The sequence below is a fragment of the Rhinopithecus roxellana genome, chromosome 12 (assembly GCF_007565055.1).
Source record: "Rhinopithecus roxellana isolate Shanxi Qingling chromosome 12, ASM756505v1, whole genome shotgun sequence".
NCBI classification, from domain to species: domain Eukaryota; kingdom Metazoa; phylum Chordata; class Mammalia; order Primates; family Cercopithecidae; genus Rhinopithecus; species Rhinopithecus roxellana.
Window position 1 is genome coordinate 75,905,342 of NC_044560.1, and position 16,349 is coordinate 75,921,690.

General features: G+C 39.9%; 2 pseudogenes; both read right to left on the reverse strand.

The window, feature by feature from the left end:
* LOC115892024 overlaps nt 1–1,848 on the reverse strand; it is a 33,086-nt pseudogene extending 31,238 nt beyond the window's left edge.
* A 523-nt stretch (nt 1,849–2,371) lies between these two features.
* Nucleotides 2,372–16,349, reverse strand: part of LOC104662639 — a 28,456-nt pseudogene continuing 14,478 nt past the window's right edge.

Below are 16,349 nucleotides of genomic sequence, written 5' to 3' on the forward strand. Positions count from 1 at the left end.
GTCAAGAATAAATGCTTTCCTGTGCAATAAGATGTGAGCGTTGAGCCAGGCATGGTGGCTCACACCTGTAATCCCAGCACTTTGGGAGGCAGAGGTGGGCAGATCACCTGAGGTCAGGAGTTTGAGACCAGCCTGACCAATTTGGAGAAACCCTATCTCTATTAAAAATACAAAATTAGCTAGGTGTGCTGGTGCATGCCTTTAGTCCCAGCTACTCAGGAGACTGAGGCAGGGAATCGCTTGAACCCAGGAGGCGGAGGTTGTGGTGAGCTGAGATCATGCCATTGCACTCCAGCCTGGGCAACAAGTGTGAAACTCTATCTCAAAAACAAACAAACAAAACAAACAACAAAAAAAAGATGTGAGCATTGGTTAAACCTTTTGTCCTATTCTTCACACTTGAAGAAGTTTTCTCCAGTATAAATTTACCATCAAATGTGACAAGAATTTAAAGGTTCTGTCACGTTACTCACACTTCTACTGTTTCTTACCAGTATGATTTCTTTTATGTTTAGAAAAGTTTGAGGTGTTCTCAAAAACATTGTTACATCTTTCAGGTTTGTAGAGTGTCTCTCCTGTATGATTTGAGAACTTATTAAAAGCTTTGCCATATTCTTCACATTTCTAGAATTTCTCTCCAGTATGAAGTATCCTATGTGTAATAAGAGTTCAAAAGTTAAAGCCTTTGTCACATTCTTCATATTTGTAGGCTTTATCTTTTGTATAAATTCTCTGATGTTCAGTAAGAGTTGAAGACCAGTTAAAGACTTTGTTACATTTTTCACATTTGTAGGGTTTCTCTCCAGTATGAATTATTTTATGTTCAATAAGGTTTGAGGACTGATTAAAAGCTCTGCCACATTCTTCATGTTTGTAGGGTTTTTCTCCAGTATAAATTTTATGTCTAGTTAGTTCTCAGGACCAGTTAAAAGCTTTGGCACATTCTTTAAGTTTGTAGGTTCTCTCCTTTAAGAATTATGCCTATTAAGATCTAACATCTACTTAAAAGCTTTGCCACATTCGTTACATTTGTAGGGTTTCTCTCCAGTAGGAATTATCTCTTGTTCAGTAAGTTTTGAGGACCACTTAAAAGCTTTGCAACATTCTTCACATTTATAGGGTTTATTTCCAGTAAAAATTTTCTTATGTTGGCCGGGCGCGGTGGCTCAAGCCTGTAATCCCAGCACTTTGGGAGGCCGAGACGGGTGGATCACGAGGTCAGGAGATCAAAACCATCCTGGCTAACACAGTGAAACCCCGTCTCTACTAAAAAATACAAAAAAGCTAGCTGGGCGAAGTGGCTAGTGCCTGTAGTCCCAGCTACTCCGGAGGCTGAGACAGGAGAATGGCCTGAACCCTGGAGGCGGAGCTGGCAGTGAGCTGAGATCTGGCCACTGCACTCCAGCCTGGGTGACAGAGCAAGACTCTGTCTCAAAAAAAAAAAAAAAAAAAAAAAATTCTTATGTCTAGTAAAGTTTGAGAATTGGTTAAAAGCTTTGCCACATTCTTCACATTTGTAGGATATGTTTCCAATATTAAGTATCTTATGTTCAGTAAGGTTTGAAAACTAGGTAAAAGCTTTGCACATTCTGGAAATTTGCAGGATTTTTCTCCAGTATGAATTATCTTATATTTAGTAAGGGTTAAGGACTGGCTACAAGCTTTGTCTCGTTCTTCACACTCATAGGGTTTTTCTCCAGAATAAATTTTCTTACACCTAATAATGTTTGAGAATTGATTAAAAGCTTTGCCACATTCTTCACATTTCTAGGTTTTCTCTCCAGTATAAATTTTCTTACGTTCAGTAAAGTTTGAGGACCAGTTAAAAGCTTTCCACAGTTTTTTCATTTGTAGGATTTCCCTCCAGTATAAATTATTACATTTGCAATAAGTTTTGAAGACCACTTATGAGTTTTGCCACATTCTTTACATTTGTAAGTTTTCTCTCCTGTGTGAATTATCTTATGCTAAGTAAGGTTAGAGGACTGGTTAAGAGCTCTGCCACGTTATTCACATTTGTACAGCTTCTCTTCATATAAATTATCTTATGGTTAATAAGAAATAAGAAATGGTTAAAAGTTTTGCCACATTCTTCACATTTGTATGATTTTTTCTCCTGTATGAATTATCTAATGTTTAGTAAGTTTCGAGGAACAGATGAAATCAATGCCACATTCTTCACATTTGTAGGGTTTCTCTCCAGTATGAATTATGTTCAGTAAGGTTTGAGGACCAGTTAAAAGCTCTACACATTCTTCACATTAGTAAGGTTTATCTTCTGTATGAATTCTTTCATGTTTAGTAACAATTGAGGAAGAGTTAAAAACTTTGCTAAATTCTTTACAATTTTAAGGTTTCTCTCCGGTATGAATTATCTTATGTGTACTAAGTGTGAGGACTGGCTGAAAGGTTTGCCACGTTCTTCATATTTGTACAGTTTCTCTCCAGTATGAATTTTCTTCTGTGTAGTAAGGTTTGAGGATTGGGGTTAAAAGCCCTGCCACAGGCCAGGTGCGGTGGCTCATGCCTGTAATCTCAGCACTTTGGGAGTCCGAGGTGGACGGATCATGAGGTCAGAACATCAAGACCATCCTGGTTAACACAGTGAAACCTCGTCTCTACTAAAAATACAAAAAAAAAAAAGGGGGGGGTGCAGAGCAAGATGGCCGAATAGGAACAGCTCCAGTCTCCAACTCCCAGCACGAGCGACACAGAAGACCGGTGATTTCTGCATTTTCAACTGAGGTACTGGGGTCATCTCATTGGGGATTGCCGGACAATCGGAGCTGGTCAGCTGCTGCAGCCGGACCAGCGAGAGCTGAAGCAGGGCGAGGCATCGCCCCACCTGGGAAGTGCAAGGGGGAAGGGAATCCCTTTTCCTAGCCAGGGGAACTGAGACACACAACACCTGGAAAATCAGGTAACTCCCACCCCAATACTGCGCTTTAAGCAAACTGGCACACCAGGAGAATATATCCCACACCTGGCCGGGAGGGTCCCATGCCCACGGAGCCTCCCTCATTGCTAACACAGCAGTCTGCGGCAATCTAACCGCAAGGCAGCAGCGAGGCTGGGGGAGGGGCGCCCGCCATTGCTGAGGCTTAAGTAGGTAAACAAAGCCGCTGGGAAGCTCGAACTGGGTGGAGCTCACAGCAGCTCAAGGAAACCTGCCTGTCTCTGTAGACTCCACCTCTGGGGACAGGGCACAGCTAAAAAACAACAGGTGAAGCAGCAGAGGCCTGTGCAGACACGAACGACTCTGTCTGACAGCTTTGAAGAGAGCAGTGGATCTCCCAACATGGAGGTTGAGATCTGAGAACGGACAGACTGCCTGCTCAAGTGGGTCCCTGACCCCTGAGTAGCCTAACTGGGAGACATCCCCCACTAGGGGCAGTCTGACACCCCACACCTCACAGGGTGGAGTACACCCCTGAGAGGAAACTTCCAAAGTAAGAATCAGACAGGTAGACTCGCTGTTCAGCAATATTCTATCTTCTGCAACCTCTGCTGCTGATACCCAGGCAAATAGGGTCTGGAGTGGACCTCAAGCAATCTCCAACAGACCTATAGCTGAGGGTCCTGACTGTTAGAAGGAAAACTATCAAACAGGAAGGACACCTATACCAAAACCCCATCAGTACGTCACCATCATCAAAGACCAGAGACAGATAAAACCACAAAGATGGGGAAAAAGCAGGGTAGAAAAGCTGGAAATTCAAAAAATAAGAGCGCATTTCCCCCTGCAAAGTAGAGCAGCCCATCACCAGCAATGGATCAAAGCTGGTCAAAGAATGACTTTGACGAGATGAGAGAAGAAGGCTTCAGTCCATCAAACTTCTCAGAGCTAAAGGAGGAATTACGTACCCAGCGCAAAGAAACTAAAAATCTTGAAAAAAGAGTGGAAGAATTGACAGCTAGACTAATTAATGCAGAGAAGGTCATAAACGAAATGACAGAGATGAAAACCATGACACGAGAAATACGTGACAAATGCACAAGCTTCAGTAACCGACTCGATCAACTGGAAGAAAGAGTATCAGCGATTGAGGATCAAATGAATGAAATGAAGAGAGAAGAGAAACCGAAAGAAAAAAGAAGAAAAAGAAATGAACAAAGCCTGCAGGAAGTATGGGATTATGTAAAAAGACCAAATCTACGTCTGATTGGGGTGCCTGAAAGTGAGGGGGAAAATGGAACCAAGTTGGAAAACACTCTTCAGGATATCATCCAGGAGAACTTCCCCAACCTAGCAGGGCAGGCCAACATTCAAATTCAGGAAATACAGAGAACGCCACAAAGATACTCCTCGAGAAGAGCAACTCCAAAACACATAATTGCCAGATTCACCAAAGTTGAAATGAAGGAAAAAATCTTAAGGGCAGCCAGAGAGAAAGGTCAGGTTACCCACAAAGGGAAGCCCATCAGACTAACAGCAGATCTCTCCGCAGAAACTCTACAAGCCAGAAGAGAGTGGGGGCCAATATTCAACGTTCTTAAAAAAAAGAATTTTAAACCCAGAATTTCATATCCAGCCAAACTAAGTTTCATAAGTGAAGGAGAAATAAAATCCTTTACAGATAAGCAAATGCTTAGAGATTTTGTCACCACCAGGCCTGCCTTACAAGAGACCCTGAAGGAAGCACTAAACATGGAAAGGAACAACCACTACCAGCCATTGCAAAAATATGCCAAAATGTAAAGACCATCGAGGCTAGGAAGAAACTGCATCAACTAACGAGCAAAATAACTAGTTAATATCATAATGGCAGGATCAAGTTGACACATAACAATGTTAACCTTAAATGTTAATGGACTAAATGCTCCAATTAAAAGACACAGACTGGCAAACTGGATAAAGAGTCAAGACCCATCAGTCTGCTGTATTCAGGAGACCCATCTCACATGCAGAGACATACATAGGCTCAAAATAAAGGGATGGAGGAAGATCTACCAAGCAAATGGAGAACAAATAAAAGCAGGGGTTGCAATCCTAGTCTCTGATAAAACAGACTTTAAACCATCAAAGATCAAAAGAGACAAAGAAGGCCATTACATAATGGTAAAGGGATCAATTCAACAGGAAGAGCTAACTATCCTAAATATATATGCACCCAATACAGGAGCACCCAGATTCATAAAGCAAGTCTTTAGAGACTTACAAAGAGACTCAGACTCCCATACGATAATAATGGGAGACTTCAACACTCCACTGTCAACATTAGACAGATCAACGAGACAGAAAGTTAACAAGGATATCCAGGAATTGAACTCATCTCTGCACCAAGCGGACCTAATAGACATCTATAGAACTCTCCACCCCAAATCAACAGAATATACATTCTTCTCAGCACCACATCGCACTTATTCCAAAATTGACCACATAATTGGAAGTAAAGCACTCCTCAGCAAATGTAAAAGAACAGAAATTATAACAAACTGTCTCTCAGACCACAGTGCAATCAAACTAGAACTCAGGACTAAGAAACTCAATCAAAACCGCTCAACTACATGGAAACTGAACAACCTGCTCCTGAATGACTACTGGGTACATAACGAAATGAAAGCAGAAATAAAGATGTTCTTTGAAATCAATGAGAAAAAGGATACAACATATCAGAATCTCTGGAACACATTTAAAGCAGTGTGTAGAGGGAAATTTATAGCACTAAATGCCCACAAGAGAAAGCAGGAAAGATCTAAAATTGACACCTTAACATCACAATTAAAAGAACTAGAGAGGCAAGAGCAAACACATTCAAAAGCTAGCAGAAGGCAAGAAATGACTAAGATCAGAGCAGAACTGAAGGAGATAGAGACACAAAAAACCCTCCAAAAAATCAATGAATCCAGGAGTTGGTTTTTTGGAAAGATCAACAAAATTGACAGACCGCTAGCAAGACTAATAAAGAAGAAAAGAGAGAGGAATCAAATAGATGCAATAAAAAATGATAAAGGGGATATCACCACGGACCCCACAGAAATACAAACTACCATCAGAGAATACTATAAACACCTCTACGCAAATCAACTAGAAAATCTAGAAGAAATGGATAATTTCCTGGACACTTACACTCTCCCAAGACTAAACAAGGAAGAAGTTGAATCCCTGAATAGTCCAATAGCAGGCTCTGAAATTGAGGCAACAATCAATAGCCTACCCACCAAAAAAAGTCCAGGACCAGATGGATTCACAGCTGAATTCTACCAGAGGTACAAGGAGGAGCTGGTACCATTCCTTCTGAAACTATTCCAATCAATAGAAAAAGAGGGAATCCTCCCTAACTCATTTTATGAGGCCAACATCATCCTGATACCAAAGCCTGGCAGAGACACAACAAAAAAAGAGAATTTTAGACCAATATCCCTGATGAACATCAATGCAAAAATCCTCAATAAAATGCTGGCAAACCGGATTCAGCAGCACATCAAAAAAGCCTATCCACCATGATCAAGTGGGCTTCATCCCTGGGATGCAAGGCTGGTTCAACATTCGCAAATCAATAAACATAATCCAGCATATAAACAGAACCAAAGACAAGAACCACATGATTATCTCCAAAGATGCAGAAAAGGCTTTTGACAAAATTCAACAGCCCTTCATGCTAAAAACGCTCAATAAATTCGGTATTGATGGAACGTACCTCAAAATAATAAGAGCTATTTATGACAAACCCACAGCCAATATCGTACTGAATGGGCAAAAACTGGAAAAATTCCCTTTGAAAACTGGCACAAGACAGGGATGCCCTCTCTCACCACTCCTATTCAACATAGTCTTGGAAGTTCTGGCTAGGGCAATCAGGCAAGAGAAAGAAATCAAGGGTATTCAGTTAGGAAAAGAAGAAGTCAAATTGTCCCTGTTTGCAGATGACATGATTGTATATTTAGAAAACCCCATTGTCTCAGCCCAGAATCTCCTTAAGCTGATAAGCAACTTCAGCAAAGTCTCAGGATACAAAATTAATGTGCAAATATCACAAGCATTCTTATACACCAGTAACAGACAAACGGAGAGCTAAATCAGGAATGAACTTCCATTCACAATTGCTTCAAAGGGAACAAAATACCTAGGAATCCAACTTACAAGGGATGTAAAGGACCTCTTCAAGGAGAACTACAAACCACTGCTCAGTGAAATCAAAGAGGACACAAACAAATGGAAGAACATACCATGCTCATGGATAGGAAGAATCAATATCGTGAAAATGGCCATACTGCCCAAGGTTATTTATAGATTCAATGCCATCCCCATCAAGCTACCAATGAGTTTCTTCACAGAATTGGAAAAAACTGCTTTAAAGTTCATATGGAACCAAAAAAGAGCCCACATTGCCAAGACAATCCTAAGTCAAAAGGACAAAGCTGGAGGCGTCATGCTACCTGACTTCAAACTATACTACAAGGCTACAGTAACCAAAACAGCATGGTACTGGTACCAAAACAGAGATATAGACCAATGGAACAGAACAGAGTCCTCAGAAATAATACCACACATCTACAGCCATCTGATCTTTGACAAACCTGAGAGAAACAAGAAATGGGGAAAGGATTCCCTATTTAATCAATGGTGCTGGGAAAATTGGCTAGCCATAAGTAGAAAGCTGAAACTGGATCCTTTCCTTACTCCTTATATGAAGATTAATTCAAGATGGATTAGAGACTTAAATGTTAGACCTAATACCATAAAAACCCTAGAAGAAAATCTAGGTAGTACCATTCAGGACATAGGCATGGGCAAGGACTTCATGTCTAAAACACCAAAAGCAATGGCAGCAAAAGCCACAATTGACAAATGGGATCTAATTAAACTAAAGAGCTTCTGCACAGCAAAAGAAACTACCATCAGAGTGAACAGGCAACCTACAGAATGGGAGAACATTTTTGCAATCTACTCATCTGACAAAGGGCTAATATCCAGAATCTACAAAGAACTCAAACAAATTTACAAGAAAAAGACAAACAACCCCATCAAAAAGTGGGCAAAGTATATGAACGGACATTTCTCAAAAGAAGACATTCATACAACCAACAGACACATGAAAAAATGCTCATCATCACTGGCCATCAGAGAAATGCAAATCAAAACCACAATAAGATACCATCTCACACCAGTTAGAATGGCAATCATTAAAAAATCAGGAAACAACAGGTGTTGGAGAGGATGTGGAGAAATAGGAACACTTTTACACTGTTGGTGGGATTGTAAACTAGTTCAACCATTATGGAAAACAGTATGGCAATTCCTCAAGGATCTAGAACGAGATGTACCATATGACCCAGCCATCCCACTACTGGGTATATACCCAAAGGATTATAAATTATTCTACTACAAAGACACATGTACACGTATGTTTATTGCGGCACTATTCACAATAGCAAAGACTTGGAATCAACCCAAATGTCCATCTGTGACAGACTGGATTAAGAAAATGTGGCACATATACACCATGGAATACTATGCAGCCATAAAAAAGGATGAGTTTGCGTCCTTTGTAGGGACATGGATGCAGCTGGAAACCATCATTCTTAGCAAACTATCACAAGAACAGAAAACCAAACACCGCATGTTCTCACTCATAGGTGGGAACTGAACAATGAGATCACTTGTGCTCGAGAAGGGGAACATCACACACTGAGGCCTATTATGGGGAGGGAGGAGGGGGGAGGGATTGTATTGGGGAGTTACACATGATATAAATGATGAATTGATGGGTGCTGACGAGTTGATGGGTGCAGCACACCAACATGGCACAAGTATACATATGTAACCTGCACGTTATGCACATGTACCCTAGAACTTAAAGTATAATAAAAATAAAAAATAAAAATAAAAATAAAAAAAAGAAAGGAGAATAAGCAATAAAAAAAAAAAAGTATCAAATATGTCTATGAAATCCTGATAACAGCCAAAATGTTCTCTGGTTAAATATTAAACTTTAATTTATTATTTAAAAAAAATTAGCTGGACATGATTGCGGGCAACTGTAGTCCCAGCTACTCGGGAGAGTGAGGCAGGAGAATGGCATGAACCCAGGAGGTGGAGCTTGCAGTGAGCTGAGATTGTGCCACTGCACTCCAGCCTGGGCAACAGAGTGAGACTCCATCTCAATAAATAAATAAATAAATAAATAAATAAATAAATAAATAAATAAATAAGCCCTGCCACATTCTTCACATTTGTAAGATTTCTCTCCAGTATGAGTTATTTTATGTGTGGTAAGGTGTGAGGACCAGCTAAAGGCTTTGCCACATTCTTCACATTTGTAGAATTTCTCCCCAGTATGAATTTTCTTATGTGTGTTAAGGTGTGAGGACTGCCTAAAGGCTTTGCCACATTATTTACATATGTAGGGTTTCTCTCCAGTATGAATTTTTTTATGTTTAGTAATGTTTGAGGAATGGTTAGAAGCTTTGCCACATTCTTCACATTCATAGGGTTTCTTTTCAGCATGAATTCTCTTAGGTTTAGTTATTGCAGGATCTGGCCAGCAGCCTGCAATGCAATGGAGCTCTTTCTTTGCTCCCAGGTGGATCAGCAGGTGAAGAAATAAAAGACACACACAAGATAGTGAAAGCTGGGTCCAGGGGCATCACCTCCTTCTGGTCCTGTGATGCCATGGACAATAGGTTGTATGAGAGGTGTTGGGGGGACATTAGCAACCGGGAGGTATAAGTCCTCATAATCTGAATTGAGCTTTTGACGATTGCCATAGTGATATTTTTGGCTGTGTGGGAATAGTAGTGTGAATCAATCTGTTGTCTAAGAGTTGAGGTGACAAGCTAGATTTACTTAAAACACTTTCTCCAGCCCAAACTCATACTAGTCATACCTATGGTTAATCTCCATAATTCTGAAAGTTCAGGTCCTAAGTGGGGAACAAAGAGCCTTGGTTTTGGAGAGGCAACCCCTGCCCCTTTCCACTTAAAAGGAAAAAAGGAGTTAAATCTATGATATAATAGGGGAGGGTTGTCACTACTTTCTTGATAAGTAATATCATAGAGAAAATGTTGACAATCTCTGTCACCTTGAGAGCAATCATTAGTAATACAACCCTTAGGAGCCCAATCAACAATGGTGTAGAGAGAAGAATTAGATAACATGGTTCCTTCTGGACTAACACAATCCTTCCATATTAATTTGTCAGCATTTGAAGACAAGTTGAGAGGACATGCAGGTCCTAAAGGCTTATATTGGGATGTGTGAATATAATCAGGGATTCCTATTTTGATCAGCCTTAGAGGTTTTAATGAGAGCCCTCATACCAAGTGTCCTAAAGGAGGGAGAGAGTGACCAGACGGTAGTGTGACCACCCAAGTTTGAATATCTAATGAGAGACATCCATTAGTGGGTCCCAGGCACAAAGGTGGATGCCTAAAACCTAAAGTGCTATGGAAAGGCTTTCCTTCTTCTGAAGGTTGGGCAGGACAATGATCATCTACAGAACCAGGGATCCAAATACTATCATTAACATAGACCTCGATAGGAGCATCCATCTATGTCATGGGTTGAATAAGAGGAGGAAAAGGAATATAGGTCCAATATGTATAGTTTTTAACAGTCTGTGGAGTGACAGAGGGTAGAAGGATCAGTGTCATCAGGAGGAGGCAGAGGTTGAACTAGACCTGGATCACTGGAGATGAGTTATTCAGGATGGCTGACTGTATTGTCTATTGTAAAGGAGTTAGCATGGTTATTTTCTTCTTTTTGATGATTGGACATGTTAGTTTCCTGCTGTGGCATTTTCTTAGCAAATTTCTCTGTCTCGTTGTTTCATGCATAGTCAGGACACAATTTCAGTCTTCTAGTAGGAATCCAAACAGGAGATTGATGTTGACCTGGGGAAACACAAGCATAGACTCTTCCCCACGTTGAAATAGAAACTTTTGACCATACAGTAGATTGAATATCTTTCCACCATACTTCCCGTGGAACGGTTACCAGAGAAATGTTTTCCGGCAGCAGTAACAGAACTAGATTTAGGAATATTAAGAAAATTTAATGTGACAATGTCAAGTTTAGTTGTATGTGAGGGGTAGACAACTCCTTATCCCCCCCTTTTTGTTTAAGTAATTGTAATTTTAAAGTTCTGTTACTTCTTTCTACAATAGCTTGGCCTTGTGGGTTATAGGGAATACCAATAATATGTTTAATATGCCACTTATCAAGAAAATTTTTAAAAGCTTTACTGCAATAGGCTCATTTTAAAGAGGTAAAACATTGAATTAATTCATCTTTAGTGGGAGCAGCAATCAGTATATCATCCATATAATGAAGAATGTAATTATTTTTAAAAGCCTGTGGGATAGGTTGTAACACAGTACCGACGAACAACTGACAAATAGTAGGACTGTCAATCATACCTTGAGGCAAAACTTTCCATTGATATCTAGCCGCAGGAGCTAAATTGTTAATGGAAGGTATAGTGAAAGTAAATTTTTCACAGTCTGACTTGTCTAAAGAAATATGAAAAAAGCAGTCCTTAAGGTCAATAATAATTAAAGCCATTCCTTAGGAATCATGGAGGGGAGGGCATACTGGGTTGTAGTGCCCCCATAGGTTTAATAACTGCATTAACAGCTCTTAAGTCTGTTACCATCCTCCATTTTCCTGACTTTTTGTACAACAAACATGAGCGAGTTCCATGGAGACAAGGAGGGCTCAATAGTGTTTGCTTGTAGTAAATCATTAACAATTGCAATTAAAACCTCCAACTTGGCCGGGCGCGGTGGCTCAAGCCTGCAATCCCAGCACTTTGGGAGGCCGAGACGGGTGGATCACGAGGTCAGGAGATCGAGACCATCCTGGCTAACACCGTGAAACCCCGTCTCTACTAAAAAATACAAAAAAAAAAAAAAAAAAAAAAAAAAAAAAACTAGCCGGGCGAGGTGGCAGGCGCCTGTAGTCCCAGCTACTCGGGAGGCTGAGGCAGGAGAATGGCGTAAACCCGGGAGGCGGAGCTTGCAGTGAGCTGAGATCCGGCCACTGCACTCCAGTCTGGGAGACAGAGTGAGACTCCGTCTCAAAAAAAAAAAAAAAAAAAAAAAAAAAAAACCTCCAACTTGTGTTTGGAAAGCGGCCACTGCTCTATCCAAACAGGCGACTCACACACATCCATTGTGTAGGAGAAAGAGAAAGAGAGTAAAGGCACCGGGAAGCAGACTTGGGGGAAGCAGGATTCCAAGCCTCTGGAAGAAGGGGTCCCAGAGCATTGAAAGAAACAGTAGGCTTAGAAGGATGAGAGGAGCCGGGCGCGGTGGCTCAAGCCTGTAATCCCAGCACTTTGGGAGGCCGAGACGGGTGGATCACGAGGTCAGGAGATCGAGACCATCCTGGCTAACACAGTGAAACCCCGTCTCTACTAAAAATACAAAACATTAGCTGGGCGTGGTGGTGGGCGCCTGTAGTCCCAGCTACTCGGGAGGCTGAGGCAGGAGAATGGCGTGAACGCGGTAGATGGAGCTTGCAGTGAGCCGAGATCGAGCCACCACACTCCAGCCTGGGCGTCTGAGCAAGACTCTGTCTCAAAAAAAAAAAAAAAAAAGAAGTTTAATAAAAGACAGATAAGCCTGGTGTTTGGACTGTGATTGTCCCATAATAACCCTGGAATAATACTGGTCAACAAACCCGAAAAGAGGGAAGAATTGGAAAATGCATACCCAGAGACCTTACCGTTGTGACTGAAGACTAGTCATCTCAAATCTGCACTCAGAGTGCACTGAGCTGAGGAACAAAGAAGGCCACGTTGGGCACCAGATATTGTGGGATCTGGCCAGCAGCCCACAATGCAATGGGGCTCTTTCTTTGTTCCCAGGTGGATCGGCAGATCTAGAAATAATAGACACACACAAGATAGTGAAAGCTGGTCCAAGGGGGTCACCGCCTTCTGGTCCTGTGATGCCACCAATGCACTGGATATACCAGCATTTATTATTAAGTTTAGTGAGGGTAGGGGTAGGTTAGTGAGGGATTTAGGGTCATTTGATTATGAGGTGAGATGGTCAAATGGGAATGAAGTAATTCTTTAACATAACATCTGTATGAGAAGTACAGTATACAGAGGTAAGAATTTACAATATAGTGTGTGCATCAGTAATTTCTAACAGAGCCTTAAAACAGAAACATAGTCTTTCCATAACCTATGATTAGCAAGATATTAATCAGCAGTAACAGTTGCAGCAAAAGCTGGTTGCAAACAATCAACAGAAACAGGACATGAAGCTAGACAACCTGTTAGACCACAAATTCTCAGAAGGGAGTATGCCTTAACCCTAAAGAGGCCTAGAAGAGCAGTAGCAAGATAAGGGCGTTTATAGCCCTATCTTACCCATTATGAACAGGTGCCCTTCATGCATCCATTTTTAGGCTCTCCACAAGGGTCACATTCCATTACCAAAGCTATGAACATCTGCTTTTCTGAGATAGGAATGTTGGTGATGTGAAACCTCCCTGACTGCATGTCCATTTATAGTCTCTCTGCAGGGGGAAGCACATCATGCACTGTTGGCTCATTCTGGCAGTCCAACCTGGTATTGTCTTCACACAATCCCGCATGCAATTTTGTATTTACAATAATCAGGAGCACTTCATCTTTTATTCCATAGAAATAGTTTCAGGGTTGAGGAATGGTTAAAAGCTTTGCCACATTCTTCAAATTTGTGGGATTTCTCTCCAATATGAATTATCTTATGTTAAATAAATTTTGAGAACCGCTTAAAAGCTCTGTCTTTTTTTTTTTTTTTTTTTTTTTTTTTGCATTTGTAGTATTTCTTCTCATTATCTTATGTGTAGTGAGGTGTGAGAAATGATTAAAGGCTTTGTCACAGTCTTCACATTAGTAGGGTTTCTCTCCAGTATGGATTCTTTTATTTCAGTAAAGTTTGAGGACTGGTTGAAAGCTTTGCCACATTCTTTATATACGAAGAGTGTCCACCAGTATGCATTCTTTTATGTTTTGTAAAGGTTAAAGACCAGTTAAAAGCCTTTGTGCAATTTATCACATTTGTAGGGTTTGTCTCCAGTATAAATTACCTTATAATTAGTGAAAATTGAGGACCATTTAAAATCCTTGTCACATTTTTCACATTTGTAGGAATTCTCTTTAGTATGAATTTTCTTATAATGAATTAGGTGTGAAAGCATGCAAAATGATTTCTCACTTTTTTACATTTGAAGGAGTTCTTTTTAGTGTGTCTTATTTCTACATAAATTTGAATATTTATGACAGACTTTCACATATTTATTACACTGAAATATTTTGCTCTGGGTAGTTGTCAAACATCGGTTGAGTCCATTATAACCTTCTTTGTGTATCCTAACGCTATTCACACCTTTACAGTGTTTTCTTAATTGTAAATTCTCATGTCCACATTTTGCATATGTTCTTAGTATTATTTTTTGGAAGGAATCTTTTATGCTGTGCTTTGGCCAAGGGTCTTGAGTAAAATGAGAACACGTAACTGAAAGAAATATAAATAACAAATTACTCTACTTGCTAGACTCAGATGAATATACTTTACAAATATAACTTATGAAATTATACAAACTACATAAGCAAGATGGCATAGCAAAATAACATAGGCACTAATTTTTTCGTAGACCTATAAATGTAACAAAAACATACTAAACAAAATACATTTGTGAACAATTTATAAATGAGTTAAGTGTGTGCAGCGCCCCGAGGAAAGCACAAAGCAAAAAGTCTAGCAGGAAGAAACAGTCTGTTACAGTTTCTCAACACAGCTCTTCCTGCTCCCCAATACAGCATAGGTCATTTAGAAGTAAATTGCTGGCTGGGCATTGTGGCTTACTCCTGTAATCCCAGCACTTTGGGAGGCCAAGTTGGGTGGATTGCCTGAGGTCAAGATTTCAAGATTAGTCTGGCCAAAATGGGAAAACCTCATGTCTACTAAAAATTTATAAATTAGTCGGCCATGGTGGCACATGCCTGTAGTCCCAACTATTCAGGAGGGTGAAGCAATCACTTGAACTTTGGTTGTAAAGGTTGCAGTGAGCCAAGATTATGTCATTGTACACCATCCTGAGCGAGACTCTGCAAAAAAAAAAAAGAAAGAAAGAAAGAAAAAGAAAAAAAACATAAACAAACAAAAAAGATAAATTGCCAACTCCTGTTTTTTTTTTTTAATAACAACAACAACAACAACAAAATGGTACATTTATCCTTATTTCTGGCTTCTAGTGGCCTTTCCAGACACTGGTTTCTGTCCCTCATGATATAAAGTACTGAAATAAATTGTAGTATTCTTTGGAATGACAGTTTGAGTCTACTGAGACCAAAGGTAAATATTACAGCAGCAGAGAGACTGCAGTACCACACACAGAAAACAGGTGTAGCAAGTGATTACTACTAAGGAGAAACATGAATCAACTCCTTTAAGAAATAAACACCAGGCCGGGTGCGGTGGCTCAAGCCTGTAATCCCAGCACTTTGGGAGGCCGAGACGGGTGGATCACGACGTCAGGAGATCAAGACCATCCTGGCTAACACGGTGAAACCCTGTCTCTACTCAAAAAAAAAAAAAAAAAAAAAAAAAAGGTACAATAAAAAAAAAAAAACTAAAGAAATAAACACCAAATTTTGGACTAGACACATCCTAAGAACATGTTTGAGAGCCTCCCAGAATCTGTAGCCCAGACAACAGGTTTCAGACTATGCCAGGACAAAGCCACATTATAAAGATTGTAACAAGTAGCTTTTTAAATGTACAAATTTCAATCAAGGATTACAATATATATGGAATATTAGACCAGCATGACCCAATCAGAAAAATATAACATTTTTAGAAAGCAATCATAAAATGAAGGTTAATAGATTAATTTTAAGAGTTTCAAATAATTGAATAATACTCTATGAGAGAAATAGAAACATGGACCACTAATGAATATCAGAAAAATGAGGATAACCTTTTCCCCTAAACCCTGTATAGACACACACAAAAATAAGAAAGAAGTGAAAGCATATTAATACAAAAATAAAGCAAACACAAATAAAGACAAAAAGAGAGAAAATGAGAGACAAAGATACAAGAATCAAATAAAATAATCAAATAACACTAGTCAGTGTTTGTCTTTCAGAAAATTATTTAAATATATATAAAACTAACTTCCCTATCAAGAAACATACTTCTTTGTATTTTTAAAATTTTCTTATTTTATGAGATATATTTCAATAAAATAATTTATTAAAAAAATTAAAAACTAAGATCCTGCTTTCCTTTCCACGAGAGTCAGTTGCGATCAAATGATTAAAAAAGAAAAGGCAGGCCGGGCGCGGTGGCTCATGCCTGTAATCCCAGCACTTTGGGAGGCCAAGACGGGCGGATCACGAGGT